The 25,350-nt window shown below is 34.0% G+C and overlaps 1 pseudogene; it reads right to left on the bottom strand.

Moving 5' to 3' along the window:
- Positions 1-2,910: 2,910 nt before the first annotated feature.
- LOC103232271 (uncharacterized) lies at positions 2,911-4,050 on the bottom strand (annotated as a pseudogene).
- Positions 4,051-25,350: the final 21,300 nt, after the last annotated feature.

Raw genomic sequence — 25,350 nt, 5'->3', positions numbered from 1 at the left:
TTCTACTGAGAAATCTTTTTATAGTCCTTTGTGGGCTCTCTTGTATGTGGAGAGTCATTTTGCTCTTGCTGCCTTTAATATTCTCTTTGTTTTTGACTTTTGAAAATTTGATTATAATGTGTCTCAGTGTAGTCTTCTTCGAACTTACTTTACATAGGGTCCTTTGGGCTATATAAATACGGATGTCACTTACTTCCTCAGATTTGGGGAGATTTTGGCCCTTGTTTCTTTAAACAGTTTTCTGCCCCTATCTTTCATTTTGCCTTCTGTAAATCTCATAATGCATATATTGGTTTACTTAATGCTGTCCCATACGTCCTGTAGGATTTCTTCATTATTTTTGTTGTTTCTTTCTATTTGCTCTTTTAGTGGAATAATTTCAAACTACCTATCTTTGAGCTTATTGATTCTTTCTTACTTTTGAAGAAGTCTCCTTTCGATGCCCTCTATTAAATTTTTTCACTTTGGTTACATTATTCTTCAGTTTCAGAATCTGTTTCATTCTTTTATTTTTTTTGAGACTGAGTCTTGCTCTGTCACCCAGGCTGTAGTGTAATGGCACAGATCTCGGCTCACTGCAACTTCCACCTCCCAGGTTCAAGCAATTCCTCTGCCTCAGCCTCCCAAGTAGCTGGGATTACAGGAATGTGCCACCATGTCCAGCTAATTTTTGTATTTTAAATAGAGATGGAGTTTCACCATGTCGGCCAGGCTGGTCTCAAACTCCTGACCTCAGGTGATTCACCCGCCTCAGCCTCCCAAAGTGCTGAGATCACAGGATTGAGTGTTTCATTCTTTATATGGTTTCTATATCGTTGTTGATATCCTTATTTTGTTAATGTATTATTTTTCTGATTTGCGTTTAGTTTTCTATTTGCCTTCTCTTGTAGCTTATTAAACTTCTTTAAAACAATTATTTTGAATTCTTTCTCAGGCAATACACAGATTTCCATACCTTTAGAATTGATTACTGGAGATTTATTTTGTTCCTTTGGTAGCTTCTTATTTCCTTGATTCATCTGCTGAAATCTGTGTGGGCTTCTGGGATCTATGTCAGCTGCTGAAAGGTACATGGTAAGTTAGTAACTGTGCCATCTGCTGAAATCCATGCTGTCTGGCAAAATCTGCACTGGCTTCTGAGAACCACACAGTCCACTGGGATCCGTGACAAATGCTATGAGCTGTGCTATCTACCAGGATGTGCACTGTCAGCTGAGAACTGCAACAGATGTTTGGATCCATGCCATCTGCTGAGTCTGCATCAACTGCTGAGATCTGTGTTAGATCCTGATAACTGGGACATCATCTGAGAGTATTACCATATTCTGAGAACTGCACCAGCTGCTGAGAGTCACACTGGCTGCTGATATCTATATCATCAGCTGATAGCTATGTTGGTTGCTGATAATTGTACTATTTTCCGAGGCTCATGCTGTCTGCTAAGATCCATGTCCTCTATTGAGATCCACACTAGCTGTTGAAATACGTGCCATAGGCTCAGCTGCACCACTTTCCGAGAAACACTCCCTCTTTGCTCTTAGCTTCCCTGACTCATTACAATTATGCTGGGTTTCCTCAGTGCTCTAGGTGAGGTGAGATAGAAGCAGTCCTTTTGAGTAGGAATCCATAAATCTAGGGATGCTGGATGCATACTTTTCTCTCTAGTTCCCTCAATTCCATGGGAGAAATCACAGGCCAAGGTAATCTCTCTCTACATGGAGCTGTGCCAGATTGGGGTAGGGCATGGTACGGGCAAAGTGGAACTGTTCCACTTATCTGTTTCGGTGTGGCTGTTCTTAGTCTTTGACTTCTCTGGGATGCTACAGCTTCTTAACTGGATTCTCATGAATGTATTTTTGTCTATACTTGATTATTAAATTGGTGTTTCTCTGAGGGGATCTTTGCCGGGACATTCTATTTTTTTTATCTTGTTGACATCACTCAGTATTTGATTACAGTACACAAATTTCCTTAGTCGATAGTCCAAGAATTATTTTATGACTTTCTTATGAATACAAGTTCATGAGCCTGGGGAATTCTTTTTCCTGCTCAGTTCTCATTTTCCTTATTTTCGCATTCTAAAGGAATGGTAGAATCTAAACTACTAGACATATCATGACTAATTAAATGAGTTAATAATATATAGGAAAAGTTAGCTGAGGTCTTCCAGCATCAGCATCTCAAATTTGTATTGCATTATATTCTGTTGGATTGTACAAATTATTCCAAGCTTCAGTACATTAAATTCTCATATTAAAAGCTAACAAATTTGCATATATAACTCTCATTATGTCCCTTAATATCTGAGGGACATTCAGTCACAGCCTCTATTCGTGAGTTTTCACACTGCTATAAGAAACTGCCCAAGACTGGGTAATTTATAAAGGAAAGAGGTTGAATTGACTCACAGTTCAGCATAGCTTGAGAGGCTTCAGGAAACTTTCTATCATTCCAAAAGGCAAAGGGAAAGCAAGGCACCTTTCTCACAAGGCATCAGGAAGGAGAATGAATGCAGGAGGAGCTACTAAACATTTATAAAACCATCAGATCTCATTACACACTTATTATCATGAGAATGGCATGGGGGAAAACCGCCTCCATGATTCAATTACCTCCACTTAGTCTCTCCCTTGACACGTGGGGATTATGGGGATTAAAATTCAAGATGTGATTTTGGGTGGCAATACAGCCAATCCATATCACCGCCCAAAATGGAAATAAAACAATGCTATTACACAATCGCAGATGCAAAGGATACCAGAAACTGGTATGAAGTGTTTCTTTACCTTTCTCTTTGTATCAGTTTTGCATATCTGCAAAACAAATTATCACATACTTAGTGACTTAAAACTACAACTATTTATTATATCACAATTCTATAAGCCACAAACCCAGGCATTTTTGACTGAATTATCTTTCTTTTTTTTTTTTTTTTTTAAGAAGTAAATTTTAATACATTATTTCTTTTTTGAACTTGAACGGGAACCAGAATGGGATGATCCAGAAGATGACCTGTGGCGTCTGGGTAAAGTAGTGGTGTTCCGTAGGGGTTGGCCCTGGGCTCAGGGTTGTTTAGTGTTTTCACCAATCACCTGGCTTTTGGGTGACCGTGATCTTGTTCGTCTTTTTTTGCGATCACCAGATGAAGAAGATCTAGAACGACTTCTCTTTCTGTTCCTCTCGGAGAAGATGATGAACTTGAATAAGATCTTTTTCGTGGGGAAGAAGAGCCCCTGTGGGACCTGGAGCTGGATCTTGATTTCGACCCACGAGATCTCGAACGTTCTCTGGAACGAGATCTTGACTGTGAACTGGAAGAACTTCTTGAACGGGACCTGGACCTAGACCTTGAACTTGAGGGGAAGGATGAGCGTGATGAAGATCGTGAATGTGAAGATCGAGACTTTGAGCGACTTCGTCTATTAGATTTCTTTTTATTACTATCTTCTTCACTGGCATCAAGATTATATTTTGAGAGATCAGCATCATCTTCATCCTCATCCTCATCCTCATCTAATTTGTATTTAGAAAGATCTTCATCCTCATCCTCTTCTTCTCCCTCTGATTCTTTATCTTCAACTTCCTTTAATATAGATGCAGGACCAACTGCTTTCCCTCTGTATTTTTTCTTTTTACGTCCAAACTCATCATATTCACCATCAGATTCTTCCCTTTCTATATATTCAACATTTTCTCTTTCATTAAAACCACCACCATATCCTGTTCTTTCTTCTAATTTAGCATACTTTGGAGTATTACACATATTACACTCTGATCTTCTGGCCCAATTCACATTGCTGCAAGTTTTACATTGCCAGTCATTAGCACTAAATAGGGCCTCGGCTCTTTTCTACAAGTGTCTTTCCTATTTCAGTGCCCCCAGCTTTCATCATATTGGCCTCAGTTGTTTTCTCCCGACCACATCGATTACAGCTGGTTCTTCTAGCAAAGTTTACATTTCCACATGTTTTGTCAGGGCAAATCCAGTCCCTGTCACTGACTCGGAAATTCTTGGTCGACATCTTGAACGCCACCAGCACAGCCACCCGCAGCTATCTGAATTATCTTTCTAAGGACATCACAAGACTGAAATTAAGATGTCCACTAGGCTGTAGTCTTATATAGAGGGTCTGGGAAAATATTTGCTTATAAGCTCATCCATATTGTTGGCAAAAATCCAGAATAAGTTTCTTGGTTTATTGCTGGCTATCAGCCAGCAATTTTTCTCAGCTTCCAGTGGCCATACTCACGTCCTGTGCTGTGGCCTACTTAAGATCAGAGTTCACAAAGTCATGGTAAATTTTTCTCACACTTGGAATTGCTTTGACTCCCTTTTTTGCTAACAGCTAGAAACAACTTTTTAGAAGGACTTGTGTGATTACATTAGACCTATTAAAAAGCTGTATGATTAATAAGCCATCTGAAAAATCCCTTTTGCCATGTGTATTAGTCCATTTTTATACTGCCATGAAGAAATACTCAAGACTGTGTAATTTATAAAGAAAAAGAGATTTAACGAACTCACAGTTTCACATAGCTGGAGAGGCTTCAAAATCATGGCAGAAGGCAAAGGAGAAGCCAAGTCACATCTTACATGGCAGCAGGTAAGAGAGCATGTGCAGAGGAAATGCCCTTTGTAAAACCATCAGATCTCATGAGACTTATTCCCTATCATGAGAACAGCACAGGAAAAACCGGCCCCCATGATTCAATTACCTCACACTGGGTCGCTCTCATGACACATGGAGATTGTGAGAGCTGCAACTCAGGATGAGATTTGGGTTGAAACACAGCCAAATTGTATCACCATGTAATGCAACAGAATCACTGGAGTAGTTCCAGAGGTCAAACGTCACAGTGGAATTATGTGTACCACATACATGTAAATGTTGAGCCTTAGATTCATGCCTATGGTCCCTTTTATCTGATATCCTCTGAGTATATTTTGTTTGTATACCCCTATCCATAACAGGCATTGCTCATTTATGCAGCAAGGCTCATCCTTGCAACAATGAATGATGTTAAGGACAAGAAAGCCATTAATCTTACCTCTATTCTGTAGTAGACTATGAAGCCAGTAGTAGAGTCTGAAGACCATAGTATTCTTTCTTAGAAGCAGGAGTAGGTCTTTCAAGATTCTTCAGAGTAGAGCATGGCTAAAGCAAACTACCCTTGCTATTGGCAATACAGTCTCCAATTTATGATGGTGCATCTCAAGATTTCTTAAATTTACCATGGTGCAAAATCAATATACATTCAATAAGCACACTCCTTGTCTTATAGTAGGGTATATACAGATAAACTTATTATAAGTTGAAAATATGGTAAGTCAAATATTGCAAATATTGCATACTTTGTAGCCCCACTTCTTCCCTAGATGATAATCTTGTGCATGTCATCATGATGCATACAAACATGAAAATTATTTGCATACACATTTTCTCATATTGTGCCTTTCCAATTTTTAATTGAGATATCCGGAGTACCCCATTATTCCATCTTTACAGATACCTAGGTAACAAACCTGCATGTTCTTCAAATGTATCCCAGAACTTAAAGTATAATAATACAAAAAAGCTACTGATTTTTGTACATTGATTTTTTTATTATGAAACTTTACTAAAATTGTTATCAGTTCTAGATGGCTTTTGGATCAGATGATGGAGTTTCCTAGGTACACAATTATATAATCTGTCAAGAGAAAAACTTTGGTTTCTTCTCTTTCTTTGGATGCCTTTTATTTCTTTCTCTTGCCTGATTGCTTTGGCTAGGACTTTTTGTACTATGTGGAATAGGAATGATAAGAGCAGGCATCTTTTTCTTGTTCTTTTTCACAAGGGGAATGCTTCAATTTTACCCATTCAGTAAGCTATTGGATGTGGGTTTGCCATAAATGGCTCTTATTGTTTTCAAGAATGTTCCTTCAATGCCTGCTTTGTTTAGGGTTTATAACATAAAAGGATGTTGGATTAGGTTGCAAGCCTTTTCTGTGTACATTGAGATGATCATGTGGTTTTTTGTTTTTAGTTCTGTTTATGTGATGAATCACATTTATTGGTTTGCATATGTTGAACCAACCTTGCATCCCAGACATAAAATCTACCTGATAGTGGTGGATTAGCTTTTTGACATGCTACTGGATTTGATATGCTACTACTTTGTTAAGGATTTTTTTGCATCTATATTTATCAAGGATATTGACTTGTAGTCTATTGGTGTTTTGTCTCTGCCATGTTTTGGTATCAGAATAATGCTGGCCTGATAGAATGAGTTAGGGAGGAGTTTATCTTATTCAAATTTTAGGAATAATTGCAGTATGCATGGTACCAGATCTTCTTTGTACATATGCTGATACTTGGATGGGAATCCATCTGGTACAGGCTCTTTTCTTATTATTAGGTTTTCTGTTATTAATTCAATTTCTGAACTCATTATTGCTGTTTTTAGTGTTTCAGGTTTTCTTGGTTCAATATTGGTGGGTTGTATGTTTCCAGGAATTTATCCATTTCTTCTAGATTTTCTAATTTGTGTGCGTAAAGGTGTTTGTGATAGTCTCTGTGGATTTTTTTTTTTCGTGTTTCCATGGGGTCTGTGGTAATGTCACCTTTGTCACTTCTGATTATGTTTATTTAGATCTCTCTTTTTTCTTTATTAATGTAGTCTGCAGTTTTATTGATCTTGTTTCTTCTTTCAAAAAACAAATTTTGGTTATGTTCTTTTGTATAAACTTTTGCACCTCAGTTTTTTCAGTTCAGGTCTCTTTTGGTTATTTCTTTTCTTCTGTTAGCTTTGGTGTTGACTTGCTCTTGCTCTTGTTTTTCTATTTCCTCTAGGTATAATCTTAGGTGGTTAATTTTAGTTCTTTCTAACTTCTTGATGTAGGCAGTTAGCACTATAAAATTTCCTCTTACTGCATTTGCTGTGTCCCATAGATTCTAGTAAGCTGTATCTTCCTTTTCATTAGCTTCAAAGACTCCGGATTTCTGCCTTAATTTTATTTTTTACTAAAAAGTATTTCATAACAGGATTATAAATTTCCATAGAATTCTGCAGTTTTGAGAGATCTTGGTATTGATTTCTATTTTTATTTTGCTGTGCTCTGTGAGTGTGAGTATAATTTCAGTTTTATTAAAAATTTGTTGAGGATTGCTTTAAGGCCAAGAATGTAATATATATTAGAGTATATGCCATGTGAAGATGAGAATATCTATTCTATTTTTTGGAGGGGTAGAGTGAGGGTGGAGTATTCTACAGATGTCTGTTAGGTCCACTTAGTCAAGTGTTGAGTTTAGGTCCTGAATATCTTTGTTAGTTTTTTTTTGCCTCGATAATCTGTCTAACACTTTCAGTTGGGTATTGACGTTTCCCACTCTTATTGTGTCATTATCCAACTATCTTTATAGGTATCTAAGTACTTGTTATATGAATATTGCTACATATATATATATGATGGTCAAGTCTTCTTGTTAAATTTGTTCATTATTATTATGTACTGCCCTTTGTTCTTTTTGATTATTGTTGGTTTAAAGTTTTGTTTTGTCTGAGATAAGAATAGTGATCCTTGCTCTTTTCTTTTCCATTTGATTAACATATATTTCTACATGCTTTTACTTTGAACCTATAAGAGTAATTTTCTGTGAGATTGGTCTCCTAAAGGGAGCATACCGTTGGGTCTTGTCTTTATCCAAGTTGGCACTCAGTGCCTTTTTAGTGGGGCTTTTAGCCCATTTATATTCAATGTCAATGTTGATATATAGGGAATTGATCTTGTCATTATGTTGTTATCTGGTTGTTATGTAGACTTGATTGTATGTTTGCTTGTGTCTGTGGGCTATGTACATAAGTGTGTTTTTGTGGTGGCATATTGGTGCTGTGTTTCCCTGTTTAGCACTACATAAGAATCACTTATAAGGTAGGTCTGCTGTATATATCACATTTTCTTTACATAGTCCACCACTAATGGACACCTAGGTTGATTCCAAGTCTTTGATATTGTGTATTATGCTGTGATAAGCATACAAGTGCATGTGTCTTTTTAGTAAAGCAATTTATTTTCTCATATATATATACATATTTTTATATATACACATATTTTAATATATACATATATATACACACACACACAGTATGCTATATGAGATTACTGGTTCAAGTGGTAGTTCTGTTTTAACTTCTTTGAGAATTCTCGAAACAGCTTTCCACAGTGGCTGAACTAATTTACATTTCCAGCAATTGTGCATAAGTATTCTCTTTTCCCCTCAACCTCACCAACATCTGTTATGTTTAACTTATTAATAATGGCCATTCTTACTGGCACAACATAGTATCTCATTGTGGTTTTGATTCGTACTTATCTGACAATTAGTGATACTGAGTATCTTTTTATATATTTGTTGGGCACTTGTATGTCTTCTTTTGAGAAGTGTTTGCTCATGTCTTTTGCCCACTTTTTAATTGAGTTGATAGTTATTTCTTTGTTGATTTATTTAAGTTTCTTATGGATTCTGGATAGTAGATCTTTGATGAATGCAGTGTGCAAAAATTTCCTCCCATTCTGAGGTTTGTCGGTTTACTCTGCTAATATTTTATTTTCCTGTGCAGAAGTTCTTATATTTACTTAGGTCACATTTGTCAAATTTTAGTTTTGAAACAATTGCTTTTGAGGACTTTGTCATAAATTCTTTCCAAAGGCCAGTGTTCAGAATGTTATTTTCTAAATTTGTTTCTAGAATGTATATAGTTTGAGATCTTACAGTTAAATATTTAATTCATCTAGAGTTAACTTTTGCATATGGTAAAAGGTAAAGAGTCCCATTTTATTTTTCTGCATGTGGCTTGGCAGCTATCCCGGAATTATTTATTGAATAGAATGTCTGTTCCACATTGCTTATTTTTTCTGACTTTGCTGAAGATCAAATGGGTGTAGGTTTTCAACTTCATTTCTGACTTCTTTTTCCTGTTCCATTAGTCTGTGTGTGTTTTTCTAACAGGATCGTGTTGTTTTGATTACTGTGGCCTTAAAGTGTTGTTTGAAGTCAGGTAATTTGATGCTTCTGGCTTAGTTCTTTTTGCTTAGCTTTGGTTTGGCTATTGACTTTTTTGTTTTCCTGTGAATTTTATAATTTTTCTAATTCTCTGCAAAATGATGTTGATATATTGATAGGAATAGATTAGAATCTGTAGATTGCTTTTAGGAAATAAGGCCATTTTGGCAATATTGATTTTTCCAATCCATGAGCAGGAGATGTTTTTCAGTTGTTTGTGTCATACATGATTTCTTTCAGCAGTGTCTTGTAATTTTCATTTTAGAGATTTTTTACCTCCTTGGTTAGGTGTATTCCTAAGTTTATTTTTGTGGCTATTGTAAATTTTATTTTATTTTATTTTATTTTATTTTATTTTATTTTTGAGAAAGAGTTTTGCCCTGTCCCCAGGCTGGGGCACAGTGGCGCGATACGGGCTCAACGCAACCTCTGTCTCCTGGGTTGGAGCGATTATCCTGTCTCAGTCTTTTGCATAGTTGGAATTACATGTGTCCGCTACCACGCCCGGCTAATTTTTGTATTTTTAGTAGAGACGGGGTTTCACCATGTTGGTTAGACTGGTCTCAAACTCCAGACCTAAGGTGATCCACCTGCCTCGGCCTCCCAAAGTGCTGGAATTACAGGCATGAGCCACCGTGCCCGTCCACTAAAATTTTATTCTTGACTTCGTTCTCAGCCGGAACATTGTTGGTATATAGAAACGCTACTATTTTTTGGCTCGGCACGGCGGCTCAAGCCTGTAATCCCAGCACTTTGGGAGGCCGAGGCCAGCTGATCACCTGAGGTCGGGAGTTCAAGGCCAGCCTGGGCAACACGGTGATACTCTGTCTCTACTAAAAATACAAAAATTAGCCGGCCACTCTGGCGTGCGCCTATAGTCCCAGCTACTTGGGAGGCTGGGGCAGGAGAATCGCTTGAACCTGGTAGGCGGAGGTTGCAGCGAGCCAAGATCATGCCACTGCACTCCAGCCTGGGAGACAGAGTGAGACTCCATCAAAAAAAAAAAAAAAAAAAAAAACAGAAAAAGAAAAAGAAAAAGCTACTATTTTTACATTAATTTTGTATTCTTAAACTTTATTAAAATAATTTATTAGATCTGGGAGCATTTGATGGGGTCTTTAGACTTTTCTCTGTAAAGAAAAGAATTACATTGACAGTCAAGAGAAATAATTTGATTCCTCTTCGAATTTGGATGTTTTTCATTGTTATCTCTTGCCTGATTACTCTGGGTAGGACTTTTAATAACATATTGAATAGGTGTGTGATAGGGTGTTTCTTTGTCTTTTTCCTGTTCTTAAGGGAAATGCTTCTAGCTTTTGTCCATTCAGTATGACAGTTGTGTTTTTGTCATATGTGGCTGTCATTATTGTGAAGTACGTTCCTTCAATGCCTAGTTTGTTACAGATTTTTACGATAAAGGTATGTTGAATTTTATGGAAAGCTTTTTCCACATCTACTGAGATGATCATGATATTTGTTTTTAATTCTGTTTGTATGGTGAAACATGTTTATTGATTTGCATATTTTGAAGCAACTTTGCATCCCAGATATAAAGTATATTTGATCTTGGTGGATTAATTGTTTAATGTATTGCTGGATTTGGTTTGCTAGTATTTTGCTGAAAAATTTGAATGTATGTTCATTAGGAATATAAATCTTTGTTTTTCTTTTATTCATTGTGTTTTTGTCAGGTTTTGGTATCAGAATAATGCTCAGTTTAGACAGTAAGTTAAGGACCCATTCCTCTGCTTAAATTTTTGGAATAATTTCTGCAGAATGTGTCCCATCTCGTCTTTGTACATCTGGCAGAATTCAAATGTGAATCCATGTGGTCTAGGGTTTTTTGGTTTCATATTTTTTTATTAGTAATTCATTCCTGGAGCTCATTATTAGTCTGTTCAGGTTTTTAATTTCTTTTTGATTCAATCTTTGGCAGTGTTATGTTTCCAAGTATTTTACTATTTTCTCTAGATTTACTAGTTTGTGTTCACAGAGGTGTTCATAAGTTTCTCCTAGGATCTTTTGTATTTCTGGGAGATTATTTGAAATGTCACTTTTGTCATTTATGATTAAACATATTTGAACCTTCTCTCTTAAAAAATAATTCAAGTTAAAGCAGTAAAAAATCATAAACTTCCAAAGAAAGAGGAGTCACACAGTTTTCGGCATTTAGCCATAAGGATAGTCATGATGTCTAAACAATGTGTCTTTTGACCACATTTAATTCACTATAGTTAAGAAACTGTGTTACATTAAAAAGCAATACCAAACTGAGACAAATGGGGGAAATACGGAAAATGTACAAATTGTTGCCTTTCCTGACTATATCGTTTGCTAAATAATAAATTATATGCAGAGAGTTGGGAAGATTTGAGTTTTATTCTATTCTTGGCCCTTGACTAAGATACCTTACTCACTTTGTCAGCTAGGTATACTGTATCATCTGTGAAATAAACTGGTTGGACCAAATGTTCTCAAAGGTATTTTCTAAAACTAAAATATTTATATTTCTCCATATATCATCTGTAGAGTTATCCATTTTGTTAGATAGAAATAATAGCACTTTATTACTTTTGTAAATAAATACATGTTTTCCCTGAGCAATGTTATAATTTCCATAAGGAGAAAGAATATGGGAAAAAAAGTCAAACTTTCCTTCAACATTATCTTTGTTCTTTTGTCCTAGGAATAATGTTCAAGCTCCGTGTCTCTATTACAAGTCCCGGTACAGGCAGACTATTATGTGATTCTGATAATGAAGGTTATAGAAAAGATGGCATCTATTTATGCTAAGACGTATTTTGCACTTATAGTGTGTCTGCTACTATGCTAGGCACTCAACAAAAATTAATTTCATTTGATGATAAAAACCTTTTAAAGTGCCTAATGCTAAAGTATAGTTAGTAATGAGAAAACTCAGATTTCAAAAGCTTGTACATCTGTCAAAGATAATACAATACTAGTGAGTCAGGATTTAAACCTAAATCTTCTTGACACTCGAATTATGAGTGTTTTCTTGTGTGTGTGTGTGTGTGTGTGTGTGTGCGCCTCTATGCAATTTAACACATGTGTATCTTTATATGACCTCTTCCACAATCCAGATACTTAACTGCACCATTAGTACATGATTCCTGGGTGCTACTCTGTTATAATCGCACCATAAAACCCCCTACTTCTCCTTAACCACTGGCAACCACTAATCTGTTACAAATGTTAAATAAATGAAATCATGAAATATGTATCCATTCAAGATTGACTTTTCTCACTCAACATAACTTGCTTGAGTTACAAACAAGTTGTTCCATGTATCAGTGGCTCGATTCCTTTTAATTGCTGAGTAACATTTCCTAGTATATTACAGTTTGTTTAAATATTCAAATATTCACCTATTGAAGGACATTTGGGTATTTTATAGTTTGGAGTTATTACAAATACAGCTGCTATGAATATTTGTGTAAAATGCTCCTTATAAAAATAAGCTTTTATTTCTCTGGGATATATACTTAATAGTGCAATTGTTGAGACATTTGATAAATTCATTTTTAGTTTTAAAACAATTTTACAGATTAACTTTTTACATTTTGACCAGCAATGTATGAGTGACTTGGATTCTCAAAATTCTTGACAAAATTATTTTAGTGTTGTCATCGTCTTTTTTTACTTTATCAATTGTAATAGATATGCACTGATATTTCCTTATGATGGTACCTTGCAAATTCTTAATGGCTAGTGATATTGCATATCATTTAATGTGCTTATTTTGTATACATATATGTTGAATTTTTGATAATTTTATTTTTAATGTTGAGTTTTAATTTTTTTTTATGTTCTAGATATAAGTCCTTTGTCTGATATGGGAGTATGATAGGAATAATAATGACTAGCACTGCTACCTTTCAAAGATGTCCACATACTAATTGCCAGAATCTAAGAATATGTTATGCTAAAGAGCAAGGGAAATTCATATTTGCAGACAGAAGTATAATTGATAATAATTTTACCTTGAAAAAGGGAGGTTATCTTGAATTATCTAGAAAGGCCAAATGTAATCACAAATATACTTATAAGTAAAATAGGTAGGCAGAGGCGTTAGAGTCAAAAGAGGAGACATAATTATGGTAATAGAGGTTGCACAGATGCCATTTCTGGCTTTGAACATGGAAGAAGGCCATGAACCGAGACATTCGAAGAGGCTTTAGAAGCCAGAAAAGACAAAACAGAAAATGAAAAAAACAACAAAAAAAGCAGAACTAAGATTATTAATTTGAGATTATTGTTCTTTTCTAATGTAAACATTTTGTGGCATAAATTTCTTTCTCAGCACTCCTTTAGCTTCATCCCTCACATTTAAAAATGTATTTTGTTTTAATTTTCATTGAGTTCTATATATTTTTTGGTTTTCTTTAAGACTTTCTCTTTGAATCATAGATTATTTAGACATGTGTTGCTTAATTCCTAGTACTTGCAGATTTTTCCTATTGTCTTTACATTATTAATTTCTACCTTCATTCTGTTTTGATCAGAAAATATATTCTGTACAATATAAATGTTTTCTACATTTGTTAAGTTTAGTAACATGATCAAAAATATGTTCTAGCTTGGTGAATGTTCCATGGGTACTTCGAAAAGAATATGCACTTTTCTGTTGTAAAGTGGAGTGTTCTATAAATGTTAATTTGGTTCTGATGGTTGTAGGTATTGTCCAGTTCTTCTATACCATTGATGATTTTCTGATGAGTGATTATATCATGGCTGGGAGTGAGTTATTGAAGTCTTTCCGTATTTTTAAATTACTGATTTAGTTCTATCAAATTTTGCTCTATGTATTTTTAAGTGTTGTTGGGTGCATAAAATTTTAAATTACAATATATTCTTGGTAGATTAATCTTATTATGATTAAATAGTGTCGTTTACCCCCTAGTAAACATCTTTGTCTGTTTTATATTAGAATACCCACTGTTTTTGCTAATATGCCTCTTTTAATTTTTTTGCTTTCAGCCTATTTATGTCATTGAGATTGAAGTGAGTTTCTTATAGATAGTGTAGAGTTACATCCTGTTATATTTTTGAATCGACTCTGCCAATCTCTGTCTTTTAATTGGTGCATTTATACTTTTTACATTCAGTGTAATAATTGGTATGTTGTTTCTATGTCTGCAACTTTATTTTGTTTTAAAAATTTTCCCCAACTTTATTGAAATATAATTCACAGTTTCAAATTGTATATAATCAAAGTCCACAATATAATTATATATATAAATTATATATAATGCAATAATTGCCACAATCAAATTAATTAACATATTCATCATATGTTAATATCATAATAAACATATTCATCTATTTGTATATGTGGTAAGTACATTAAGGTATACTCTTCTAGAAAAAATTAAGTATACATTATTATTATCAATAGTCATCATGCTGTACATAAGATGTCCAGAAATTATTCATCTTGTAATTAAAAATTTCTAACCTTTGACTAACATTTACAATTTATCCCATACATAAGACCTTGGCAGCCACTATTCTACTCTCTGCTTCCATGAGTTTGCCTTTATTTTAAATTCCAAATATAAGTGAGATCACACAGTACTTGTCTTTCTGTGTCTGGCTTATCTTACTTGACATGATGACCTTCAGGTTCATCCATGTTATGGCAAATGGCAGGATTCCTTTCTCTTTTTAGCCAAATAATATTCCATTGAATATATATATATATATATATATATATATATATATATATATATATATATATGTATTAGGGCAAAAATACTTGTTGTTTCAGATCGTTAATATTACATCATTTTAACTAGTCTCTAACACATCTTTATTAATCAAAATAGGAACCATTAAAATCAATACATTTTTTCGCCAATGATAAGTAAGTTTGTTTATTGCTGTAGTGTAAAACTCCGTGCTTCAGGATTTGATAAACTCTTGGAAAGCATTTTCTGCATCTTGGTGTTTGTGGAAGCATTTTCCATGCAAAAATTGTCAAGATGCTTGAAGAAGTAGTAGTCGCTTGGCAAGAAGTCAGGTGAATATGGCAAACGAGGCAAAATTTTGTAGCCCAATTTGTTCGATTTTTGAAGTACTAGTTGAGCAACATGTGATCAGGTGTTGTCATGGACAAGAATTAAGCCCTTTCTGTTGACTAATGCTGGCTGTAGGCCTTGCAGTTTTCAGTGAATCTTACTGATTTGCTGAGTATACTTCTCAGATTTAATGGTTTCACCAGGTTTGAGAAAGCTGTAGTGGATAAGACCAGAAGCAGACCAACAGTGACTATGACCTTTGGTGGAAGTTTGACTTTGGGAAGTGCTTTGGAGCTTCATTTCAGTCCAACCACTGAGCTGGTTGTTACCAGTTGTCATGTAAAATCCACTTTTCATCACACATAACAATCTGATTAAGAAATGGTTTGTTGTTGTTGCATAGAATAAGAGAAGATGACACTTCAAAACGATGATTTTTTAATTTTTTTCTCAGCTCATGAGACATCCTTTATCAAGCTCCTTCACCTTTCCAATTTGCTTCAAATGCCAAATGACTGTAGAAAGTTCAATGTTGACTTCTTCAGTAACTTCTGTGTAGTTGTAAGAGGATCAGCTTTGATGACTGCAATCAACCAGTCATTGTCAACTTTCATTGGGCAGTCAGTACACTCCTTATCTTCAAGGGTCTCATAGCCTTTGAAAAACTTCTTGAACCACCAGTGTACTGTACGTTGGTTAGCAGTTCCTGGGCCAAATGCGTTGTTGATGTTGTGAGTTGTCTCCCCTGCTTTAAAACCCATTTTGAACTCCAATAAAAAATCCCTTGAATTTGCTTTCTGCTTAACATCATTTCCATGGTCTAAAATAAATATAAAATAAAGTAATAAGTAAACACAAAACAAGTAATAAGTCATTAGCAAAAAACATAAAATGAGAAATGTGCATTAAAATGATGTACAATGTAGCTACATTTATTTAAGAACGCATTCCAATATCAAAACAGCAAATTTCAACAATGCAAAAACTGCAATTACTTTTGCCCCAACCAATATTACATTTTTAATTGAATTCTACATCAACAAACATATATGTCCACATCTTGGCTACCATGAATAATGCACAATGAGCATGAGGATGCAGACTTCTCTTTAGGATGCGAATTTCTATTTTTTTTTTTTTTTAATATATACCCAGAAGTGGCATTTCTGTAGTACAGGATAATTACATTGGTAATATTTAGAGGAACCTCCATGTTGTTTTCAAAAATAGCTGAACCAATTTACAGTCGCAACAAGAGTGCTCAGGGGCCACCTTTCCTTCACAATTTGCCATCATTTCTTATCTATTATTCTTTAAGTAATAGCCACCCTAACAGGTATGAGTTAATATCTCATTATGATTTTAAGTTGCATTTTCTTGATGATGATATATTTGATATCATTTTCATATGTTTGTGAGCCATTGTATTTCTTCTTTGAAAAAAAAGTCTATTCACGTCTTCTGCCTATATTTTGATGAGGTTATTTGAACTTTTTGCCACTGAATTGCAGCAGTCACTTATATTTTTTTGCATATTAAACCCCAATCAGGTATATATTTATCCAATTCCATAGGCTGTCTTTTCATTTTCTTGGTTGTTTCTTTTGCTGTGCAGAAAGTTTTTAGTTTGATGTAGTTCCACTTATTTATTTTTGCCTCTGTTACCTGTGCTTTTGGTGTCATATCCAAAAAGCCATTGCCAATATCAATGTCAAGGAGCTTTTTCCCTATTTTTCTTCTAGCGGTTTTATGGTTTATAGTCTTACATTTAAGCCTTTAATCCATTCTAGTTTAATTTTTTTTGAATCATGTAAAATAAGGATCTAGTTTCATTCTTCTGCGTATAGATATCCAGTTTTCCAAACACCATTTATTGTAGTCTTGGTACGTATGTCGAAGATTAGCAACCCAAATATGTGTGAGCTAACTTTTGCATTCTCTGTTTTGTTCCATTGTTCTATGCATCTGTTTTTGTGCCAGTACCATACTATTTTGATTACTATAGATTTGTAAAACAACTTGAAATCAGGAAGTGTCATGACTTCAGCTTTATTCTTCTTTCTCAAGATTTCTGTAGCTATTTCAGTTTTTTGTGGGTTTTATACAAATTTTGGGATTTTTTTTATTTCTGTAAAATACAGTACTGGGATTTTGTTAGGGATGGCATTGAATCTTCAGATCTTTTGTGTAGTATCAACATTTTAAAAATATTAATTCTTCAAGTTCATGGACATAAAATATATTTTCAGTTACTTGTGACATTTTCAATGTCTTTCATAAATGTTTTATAGTTTTTAGTTTACAGTTTTTTACCACCTTGGTTATATTTATTCTTACACTTTAATTCTTTTGATACTAGTGTAAGTTTATTTTCTTGATTTTTGGGGGGTAATTAGTTGCTAGTTTATAGAAATGCAACTGAATGTTGTGTGTTGATTTTGTATCCTGAACCTTTACTAAATGTGTATATTAGGTCTAAAAGGTTTAATTTAGTTCAGCCTTTATTCTTTTCTAGATATGAGATCACATCATCTACATGAGAATCTACCTTCTTCTTATCAAATCTGCATAATTTTCATTGACTTTTTTTTTTTTTTTTTTTTTTTTTTTTTGGCCAAATTGCTCCGGTTGGGACTTTCAGTACTATATTGAATAGAAACATGTCTGCCATTTTATTACTTTTCAGTCAACTATCACAATTTTTAAAAACCTGATATTGTTATTACTAAGACTAGATGACTTACAGCTCATATCTATGATAGTGTGCGTTGGCACCTTTAAAAGAGACTACTAGTTCTTTAGTTTCAGTAGGTAACATTCTTGTTGATCATTCACAGTAGTTTTTCTCTGTTGTACTCTGTCAAACACATTTTCAGACATGAGTAGTCACCCAATTCATGGAATTGTACAACAGTCCAATAACAACAACACAATTGTCCAGGCATTAAAAGAAAAAGAAAAAAAAAACAGAAAAAATAGACCAATGGAACACAACAGAGATAACAGAAAAAAATCTACATATTTAGAGTCAACTGGTTATCAACAAAGGAGCCAAGAACATAGATTCGGAAAAGGATAATCTCTCCAATAAATGTTGCTGGGGAAACTGGGTATTAATATGTAGATAAACAAACTAGAACCATATATCTCACCATATACAATATGGCTTAAATACTTAAATGTAAGACACTACTATGAAACTAATAGAAGAAAACATAAAAGATACTTCAGGACATTGGTCAGGGCAAAGATTTTATGGATAAGATCTCAGAAGCACAGGCAACTAAAGCACAAACGGACAATAACATTATTTTTATTTTTATTTTTTTTTTCTAAAATTACATGAAACTGAAAGGCTCCCACAAAGCATAAACAAAACAATAAACACCAAAAAACAAACCAAAACACCCCATAACTGACAATACAGTGAAGAAAACCTATAGAATGAAACTATTTGCCAACTATTGATCTGACAAGGATTGATATTCAGTGTATACAAGAAACTCAAACAACTCAACAGAAAAATTAGATCTTATTTTTAAAATGAGGAAATGATCTGAATAGACATTTATCAAGAGAAGACATACAAATGGCCAAGTAGTATATAAAAAATACTAACCATCACTAATCATTAGAGAAATGCAAAATAATAGCGCAATGAGAAATTATCTCATAGCAATTATAATAGATATTATTAAAAAGGCAAAAAAAGCTGATGAGAATGCAGAGAACAGAGAACTATTAGTGTGATATTAAATTTGTAGAGCCATTATGAAAAACATATGGAGGTTCCACAAACAACTGCAGATAGAACTATCGTAAGATCTAGCATACATATTCAAAGGAAAGAAAATCAGTGTTTTGAAGAGATACCTGTAATCCAATGTTTGTTGCAGTGCTATTTACAATAGTCAAGATATGTAATCATCCTAAGTTTCCATCAACAAATAAATGGCTAAAGAAAATGTTGTATATGAATGGATTGCATTTTTAAAATCAAATTGCCACCCTGTGCATTTAAAAGGGACATTTAGATCATTTACATTCAAGGTTAACATTGATATATGAGGTTTTGATTCTATCACGCAGTTGTTAGCTGGTTGTTTTGTAGTTTCTATTGTGTAGCTGCTTTGCACAATCTGTGTGCTATGCACTTAAGTGTGATTTTGCAGTAACAGGTATTGTTCTTTTGTTTCCATGCTTAGAACTCCCTTAAGGATCTTAAGTAAGGCTGATCTAGTGGTATAGCATTTCTTTAGTAATTGTTCGTCTGAAAAAAGATTTTATTTCTCCTTCACTTATGAAGCTTAGTAGGCAGGATATGAAATTATTAGTTGGAATTATTATTATTATTTAATTAATTAATTAATTAATTAATTTTTACTTTCAGAGTGCTGAAAACAGGACCCCAATCTCTTCTGGCTTGTAAGGTTTCTGTTGCAATGTCTGCTGTTAGCCTGATGGGGTTCCCTTTCTCCATAGTATGACTTTTTCTCTAACAGCTTTTAAAATTTTTATTTTTTTGGTGTTGATCTTGGACCCTTGGACAGCCTAGTGAGTATATGCCTTGGTGATGTTCATTTTGGATAGTATCTGGTAGGTATTCTCTGGATTTCATGCATCTGGATGGCTAGCTTTCTAGCAAGATTAAAAAGTTATTATTGAATTCTTCTCTCAAATATGTTTTCAACTTACCCATATTACATGTAACAACATTCATTGATTAAAAGTAAAAGTTTGGAGAAAAATTTATCACACAAATGAAAAACAAAAAGAGCAAATGTCACTATTCAGATACTAAATGAAATAGACTTTAAACCAACAACAGTAAAAAGGGACAATTAAGGGATTTATAAAAATAAAGGAGTCAATTTAACTAGAAGACTTAACTACCCTAAATATTGCAGCCTACATTGGAGCACCTAGGTTTATAAAACAAGTACTTCTAGACCTATGAAATAAAAAACAGCCATAAAACAAGAGTGGGAGACTTCAACACCCCACTGATGGCATTAGACAGATCATTAAAGAAGAAAACTAATAAATAAATACTGAATATAAATTTGACATAACCAATTAGACCTAATAGACATCTATGAAACACTCCACCCATCAAGAACAGAATATGCATTCTTATCTTCTGTACATGGAAAACAGTCTAAGATTGACCATGTGTTCAGCCATAAAACAAGTCTTAATAAATTCAAAATATTCAAAATCATACCAACTATAATTTTGGACCACAGTGGAATAAAATACGAATCAACACCATTAAGATATCTCAAAATCACAGAACTACATGGAAATTAAACAAATTTCTCTTGAATGACTTGCTAGTTAAAAACGAATTTGAGGCAAAAAACAGAAACTTCTTTAAATAAAAATAGAGACACACTGTATTAAAATTTTGGGGATACACAAAAAAAAACAGTGTGAAGAGTAAAATTTATAGAGCTAGACACCTACATCAAGTTAGAAAGATCTTAAATTAATACTTTAATGTCACACTTAGAGGAACCAGAAAAACAAGAACAAAATAACTAAAATCAGAGCAGAAGTGAATGAAATTTAGACTCTAAAATCCACACAAAGTGTCAATGAAACCAAAAGCTGGTGATTGAAAGGATAAACAAGATGAATAGACTGTCATCTCTATAAACAAAAGAGAGAGAAAAGATCCAAATAAATGAAATCATAAATGACAAAGTTATATTACAACAGATGCTATAGAAATATAAAAAAATCTTTAAAGACTATTAGGTATACCTCTATAAACACAAACTAGAAAATGTAAAGGAAGTAAATACATTCCTGGAACCAAAAAGAGGCCTGGACCAGATGGATTCACAGCTGAAATCTACCAGAGGTACAAAGAAAAGCTGGTACTGATCCTATTCAAACTATTTCAAAAAATTGAGGGACTCCTTCCTAATTCGCTCTATGAGGCCAATGTAACTCTGATACCAAAATCTGGCAAAGTCACAATAAAACTATGGGTCAATATTCCTGATGAACATAGACACAAAAAACTTAAACACAATACTAGCAACAAACATTCAGCACCACAACAAAAGTTAATTCATCTTGATCAAGTAGACTTTATTCCAGAGTTTTAGCATTGTTTCAAAATATACAAATCAATAAATGTTGTTTATCACATAAGCAGAATTGAAACAAAAAACATATAATCGACTCAATAGACAGAAAAAGCTTTGACAAAATTCAAGATTCCTTCATGATAAAAATCCTCAACAAACTAGTCATCAAAGGAATGTTCTACAATATAATAAGAGTCATCTATGATGATCCACTAGATAACATTATACCAAATAGTCAAGAGCTGGAAGCATTTCCCTTAAGAACAGGAATGAAGCAAGAATGCACACTCTCACCATTCTTTGTCAAATTATCTCTCCTTGTGGATTATTTGATTCTACATTTACAGAAACCTAAAGACTCCACCAAGGATTTTAAAAACTGATAAATTAATTCAGTAAATTTACTAGACACAAAATCAACAAATGATAATCAGTACCATTTTTATATACCAATAACATTGAAGCTGTGATTCAAATCTAGAAGGCAATCCCCCTCACAATAGCCGCAAGAAAAGGAAATATGTAGGAATGCATCTAACCAATGTGGTGAAAGATCTCTACAAGCAGAAGTACAAAACACTGCTGAAAGAAATCATGGATGACACAAACAAATAGAAACACATAACATACTCATGGATTGGAAGTATCATAATCATAAAAATGTCCATAATGCCCAAAGCAATCCACAGATTCAACTCTCTCCCTATCCAACCACCAATGTCGTTTTTCAGAGAATAAAAAATATATACACAATTCATATGGAAACACAAAGGAGACTGAATAGCCAAAACAATTCTGAGCAAAAAGAACAAAGTTGGAGGCAACACATAACCCGACTTCAAACAATACTGTAAGGCTGTAGTAACCAAAACATCATGGTACTGGTACAAAAATAGTCACACAGAATGAAAGAATAGCATAGACAATACAGAAATAAAGCCACGTACCTACAACTAACTGATATTTGACAAAGTTGACAAAAGTAAGCACTGGGGAAGACTAGTCAATAAAGGGTGATGAGCTAACTGGCTAGCCGTATGCATAAGAAGGAAACAACCTCTGTTTTTCCCCAATATAAAAAAATTAACTCGATGTAAATTAAAAACTTAAATCTAAGACCTAAAACTATAAAAATTCTAGAAGCAAACCCAACAAATACAATTATGAACATCAGCCTTGGCAAATAATTTATGACAAAGTTCCCAAAAGCAATTGCAACAAAAGTAAAAATGGAAAAGTTGGACCTAATGAAACTGAAGAGCTTCTGCACAGGAAAAGAAACTACCAACAGAATAGAAAGATAACCTACAGAATTATAGAAAATATTCACAAACAATGCATCTGACAAAGGTCTAATATCCAGAATCTATAAGGAACTTAAGCTACTGAAAAACTAATACAAACAAGCAGAAAAATAACCTCACGAAAACTTAGGCAACAGACATAAACAAACACTTTTCAATAGAAAACGTACAAGCAGATAACAAACATGTAAAAAATGCTCAACATCACTAAATCATCAGAGAAATGCAAATCAAAGCAATAATGAGATACCATCTCATGCCAGTCAGAATGGCTATTATTAATAAGAAAAAAAAAAAAAAAACTATGCTGGTGAGGCTGCAGAGAAAAGGGAACACTTAATTACTTGGTCAGAATGTAAATTAATTCAGTCACTATGGAAAGCAGCTTGCAGATTTCTCAACAATCTACCATTTGACCCAGCAATCCCTTTTCTGGATACATATCCAAAAGTAAATAAATTGTTCTAACAAAAAGACACATGCATGGGTATGTTCATTGCAGCACCATTCACAATAGGAAACACATAAAATCAACCTAGGTTCTCACCCATGGTGGACTGCATAAAGAAAATGTGGTATATAATACAACATGAAATGCTATGCAGCCATAAAACAAAACAAAACAAAAATCATGTATTTTGTAGCAACATGGATGCAGCTAGAGGCTAATATTCTAAGTGAATTAATGAAGAAAGAAAATGAAAAACCACATTTTTTCACTTATGAGTATGAGCAAAACATTGACAACAGGTGGATATAACAATGGTTCCAGTAGACACTGGAGACTACAAAAGAGAGAAGGGACAGTGAGGTCAAGGGTGAAAAAACTACCTATTCGGTAATACACTCAGTACCTGGTTGGTGGTGTCATTCATACCCCAACCTCAGCGTCATGCAAAATGTTCATATTTAAAACCTACATATGTATCCTCAAAACCTAAAATAAAAGTTAAAATTTAGAAAATAGAAAATATAGTATATAAACTCAATGGAATACTATTTAGCCATAAAAATGAAAGCCTGCCATTCAGAAAAACATAGATCACTTTATTTTAAGTGAAATAAGCTAGGCACAGAAAGATAAACACCGCACATTACCAGTCATATATGGAAGCTATAAAAATGAACTGATAGATGCAGAGATTATAATAGTGGTTATTTAAAGCTGGAAGTGGGGAAGGGATATAGAGGATGGGGCAATTGGTTAGCTGATACAAATTGGAGGAATACATTTTAGTGTTTTATAACACTTAGGGTGACTACAGTTCATTATAATTTATTGTATATTTAAAAATAGCTAGAAAATATCATTTTGAATATTCTCAACACATAAAAATAGTAAATTTTTGAGGTAATAGATATTTTTATTTCCTTGATTCAATCATTATGCATTGTACACATGTATTAAAAATTACACTGTACCTGAAATAGGGACAATTAATGTGTCAACTAAAATAATAATAAAAACTAAACAAATAAATTCAACAACAAAAATAACAAAATAGTACGTAACTTAAATTTGCCTTAAATTAGGCATGAACAACTTCTTTACCACACAGAATTAACTCTGCTATCTGACATTAAATGACAAATAATTTATTTGCTATTTTTGTCTTGATGTTTATACCCATCTCAGTTTTCTCGTGAAAAATTTTTTATCTAGTATTAAGGAATTGTGCGTATAATGTAAGAACCACATTGTCAACTGTCATATTAAATTCAAGTATAAACTAGTGTATTTAATTTCATGTATCTAACAATGTAATAAATACCGTAGAAGACACAAAGACACATATGTCAAGGTCCATGCTATCAATATATTTTTATTTTCAATAGAGATATGATCCTGATGCTAAATGACAAGATGTAAAGAGAATGTTTAAATATATTTTTTATGGTCAGGCACAGTGACTCATGCGTGCAATCCCAGAACTTTGGAAGGCCGAGGCGGGTGGATCACTTGAGGTCAGGGGTTGGAGACTAGCCTGGCCAACATGGTGAAACCCTATCTCTACTACAATACAAAAATTAACTGGGCATGGTGGTGCTCACCTGTAATACCAGCTACTCTGGAGGCTGAGGCAGGAGAATTACTTGAACCAGGGAAGCGGAAGTTGCAGCGATGTGAGATCGAGCAAGATTCCATCTCAAAATAAAATAAAATAAATAAAAAAGAAATATATTTTTAAAAATACCTGAATAAATGGAGGTATGTATGTGTCTAAATGAAAAACTTAATTTCATAAAGACGATAGTCATCTCCTCTTTAGTGTCCTAAATTAATTGCAATTCCAATTCAAATCATAATAGAATTTACTCGGAAAATTGTTCCAAAACTACTTAAAAGTGTAATGTGCAAGAATAGACCAAACAAATTTGAAGAAGAACAAAAAGTAGAGATATTTTCCTACCAGATATCCAGATATGTCATAAAGCTATAATTAATTATTATTATTTTTTTTTTTTTGAGACGGAGTCTCACTCTGTCGCCCAGGCCGGAGTGCAGTGGCCAGATCTCAGCTCACTGCAAGCTCCGCCTCCCGGGTTCAAGCGATTCTCCTGCCTCAGCCTCCCGAGTAGCCGGGACTACAGGCGCCCGCCACCGCGCCCAGCTAGTTTTTTGTATTTTTTAGTAGAGACGGGGTTTCACCATGTTAGCCAGGATGGTCTCGATCTCCTGACTTCGTGATCCGCCCGTCTCGGCCTCCCAAAGTGCTAGGATTACAGGCTTGAGCCACCGCGCCCGGCCTTTATAATTAATTTTTTTAAAAATGGTATTTGCACATGTTCAGATTACAAGATTAATGGAACAAACTACACAGTCCAAAAACCTGAATATATTTCTGCATATATACGTTTATATAAA

This window comes from Chlorocebus sabaeus, chromosome X, assembly GCF_047675955.1.
Source record: "Chlorocebus sabaeus isolate Y175 chromosome X, mChlSab1.0.hap1, whole genome shotgun sequence".
Classification (NCBI taxonomy): Eukaryota; Metazoa; Chordata; class Mammalia; order Primates; family Cercopithecidae; genus Chlorocebus; species Chlorocebus sabaeus.
Note: the sequence above shows the minus strand (reverse complement) of the source record. Positions and strands in the feature narration are given on the sequence as shown.